Source organism: Otolemur garnettii, unplaced genomic scaffold (assembly GCF_000181295.1).
Source record: "Otolemur garnettii isolate 467f Iridium unplaced genomic scaffold, OtoGar3 scaffold00136, whole genome shotgun sequence".
NCBI classification, from domain to species: Eukaryota; Metazoa; Chordata; class Mammalia; order Primates; family Galagidae; genus Otolemur; species Otolemur garnettii.
This window is the reverse complement of record NW_003852531.1, coordinates 2,846,599-2,850,190: the sequence shown is the minus strand read 5'-3', so window position 1 is coordinate 2,850,190 and position 3,592 is coordinate 2,846,599.

Sequence of the window (3,592 nt, the reverse complement as noted above, 5' to 3'; positions counted from 1 at the left end):
GGGCCCCGTGGTCCTGCTGTGGAAGGGCAGTGCTCTGTCAGCCCAGGGCCCCTGTGGTCCTGCTGTGGAAGGGCAGTGCTCTGTCAGCCCAGGGCCCCGTGGTCCTGCTGTGGAAGGGCAGTGCTCTGTCAGCCGGGGCCAGGGATGGCTTGGGGGACCCAGGGCAGGACTGTGTCACTGCGGTGCTAACCCTTGCTAATGGTATGGACTGAGAGGGGGGCATTCAACACAAGTATGGGGAGCTATTTAGGGTTGAAAAGGGACTTCAGAAAGGGAGGAAAGCCCTTAGCCCCCTTGGGGAGAGTCAGCTCCCCTCTACCTGGTACCCTGCTTTCTTTTGCTTTTTTATTTTTAAGGAAGACACAGTACATTTGTCCAGACCCCTTTGTCTTTACACAGCACCTCTGCGTGCTGGGGTATGGGGCATATCCTACTCCCAGGTTGCATAATTGTTCTGCTGGGACACTGAGCAGAGGAGTCACTCCTTCCAGCAAAGCTACCGAGCAGCCCCAGCTATAAGAGCAGATGCCGGAATACACAAACAAATAACACTGTGAGCACAGCCTGCAACTCACGAGAGACTATGGCCTAGTGCAAGGGGTGTCCCTCTGGTGTGAGAGCAGTTCTTAAAGCCTTTCTATAAAATACGCAGCAGTCATGACTCTCTACACCCTGTCCCCGGCTCTCTCTGGGTTTTGCTCATAGAACACAGGAGATCCAAGTCCGAGGAGGGATGGGCCATCCCGGCTGGAGTTGCAGGCAGTGGGCAGCATGGTGGCCAGGGACCTCAAAGGGGCTGTCGGGAGGGGTATTAATGACCTCAGGAGTACTGACCACTTAGAGAGCGCCTGCCACAGGCCTGCCTGCTGTGCTGAGAGGGAAGGGAAAGAAGCTGATGTGGAGAAGGGGGGAGAGGAGGGAGAAAGGTCTGTCTGAGCTGATTGAGCCACAGGAGTGAGCTGGGGTTCTGCATCTCCCCCTCCTGACCTCCCTGGGGGAACAGCTTAGTTCAAGAGAAAGGAGAAAGTTCAGACGTTTTCAATTAGGTGATACCAAAGTTTGGCCAAGTTCACCTGAGGCTTCCTGTACACCGTCGCAAGGCAAGGTTACGTCTGTAGTTTGGGAAGGTAAATTATTCCGGATTCAACTACATCTTGGAGTAAAAGGCAGAAGCAAAAATCTTACCAAAATTGAAAATCCCTATGATAGATTATTATTTTAATTCTTTCACATTTACTTTTTTTTTTTTTTTTTTTTTTTTTTTTTTTTGGCTGGGGCTGGGTTTGAACCCACTACCTCCGGTATATGGGGCCGGCGCCCTACTCCTTTGAGCCACAGGCACTGCCCTCACATTAACTGTTTTGAGGCGTGTGACTGTGATGGTGAAGGGACAGTCTTGAGGCTGCGATGATGAAGGATGAAGCCAGCACCTGGAGTGCTGTGGCCAGGCCAGGAAAGCACCCTGGGCCCGCTCCAGAAAGAGCAGGACGTAGGCTGGCCCCACCCGGTGCCACTTCACTGGGGGATGGGCTCGTAGCTTCCCATGCAAAATCCAGGGGTCGGAGGAGTCCTCAGGCTCCAGACCTCGCTCCTTCCTAACTTTCAGGTGGTCTGGAGGCCTTTGTAACGTGACCCAAACCTTTGAGGGCGACAGTTCAGTTTCTTCGGGTGGTTGGGGGGAGAGTGAGAGACAGCTCAAAAAATACGATGTTGAACGTGAGTGGAAATACACAAGAAACGCTGGATTAAGCTGAAGGCCCCAAAAGCAAAGTTAGGGAATGGCGGGGAAAGCGTCTCCCCCATGACACTGAGAGGAGACATGGTTGTCGCTCCACGTCATTTCTTTAATACACAGAATTTTACACACGTCTTCAAAGTCTTCTGAAGGCCCAGCTCCACCAGCAAACACCCCAGACAGGTCCACCCTCCCGGCCTCTCCCCAATGATACCAAAGCCTGACGGGGCGCGGAGCGGATACTCCTCCGCTAATGGCAGGTGGTTTCTGAGACCGTATCTTCCCTCCCTGCGCGGTGCTCAAACAGAGGGCTCCGTGTGCTTTCTCCTGTCTTCACCTGCAGCAGACCTGGTTTTCCATCTGTTGGGATATACTTTCATCTACAGTAACAAGTTCTTTTAAGTGTTGTTTGATTCGAATGTGACAGCGCTGTGTGCGGCCCCTCACACCACATTGTCCCTGCAGACGTGTTTGAAGGGGGAAAAGTGAGTGTTTGGGATTTGGGGCTCCCTGCCCAGACTTTCATTCTTCTCTCACTCCCAGGAGGAGTTTGGAGAGGGGAGTTCAGTTCCTAGACCTCTCACAAGTTATGTGATCACAGGTCTCAACTTCCCCACCTGTAACATGGGAATGTTGGTAACTGTCCTACGTAATCCATGAGACTAATGAAACCCAAATCATTTCATTTCATGAGAAAAGTGCTCCATGTATTATAAGACTGTTCCGATGGAAATACCAGAGTATGGTGTGCTATCTGTCCCCTGGGCGTGGCCACTCGGGACAGAGCCAAACCACCACCATCCATCTTCTATTGACCAAGAGGAAATAAAGAGCCCTAAACTTTCAGAGCCCTACGGAGAGGTTTGAATGAGCTTGTACATTACAGACCTCAGTGTGGGGAGGTGATTTAATGTTCTGAACATTAACCATTCCTTGTCAGGAATCCAGGCAGACAGGGAGGGGGCAGAGCTGGACCCCCACCCTGGAAGGACCCAGATAGGAAACTAGAATGTAGTGTGGTCCAACAGCTGGATCAACAGTGAGGCAGGAGCCCTGTGCTGGGAGCAGTGCAGGTGCCCTGGATGTATCACTTAGGAACTCTTGTCCTTGAATCTAACTGGCATTGAAAGGGCTTTGGGGTCAAGATCTGAAAGGGGGTGGACAGTGACTCACGCCAGAACTCAGGCTACTGAGGTGGGTTATTATTATTATTATTATTTGGCCAGGGCTGGGTTTTGAACCTGCCACCTCCGGCATATGGGGCCAGCGCCCTACTCCTTTGAGCCACAGGTGCTACCCCGAGGTGGGTTATTATTAAGGCAGGATTTGGTCTGGGACCAATCCAGCCCTACGGCAGGGCTGAATGGACTGAGGGTGAGCTGAGATGTATATTCATTTAAGAAGCTTGAGATAGGACTTCTGACAAGGGATGTTAACAAGGAATCATCCATACACAATTTCTAAGATAGGGTGCCTTTCCCAAGAAGGCACAATGATTTAAGGATGGCTAGACCACAGAAACTGACTGGCGGCCTCCTATTGCATACCCTTGGGTTCTGAGAGCTTCCCGAAATGTAAAGATGCTATTAGAGGCAAGGAAAATATTTTCATCTCTCTCACTTGCACATGAATGTAATCGTGCCAGTTAAAGTTTCACTATAGCTAGTGGTATGGAGTGGACAATCCAAGTAAAGAAATCTCTCACTGGAACCTTAGGTCAGCCTCCTTATGCTCTTGCTGCTGACCAAATCACACCTCACTTAGTGGTTTAAAACAGGAACTATTGGCTTGGGCCTGTAGCTCAAGCAGCTAAGGCGCCAGCCACATACACCAGAGCTGGAGGGTTCGAATCCAGCC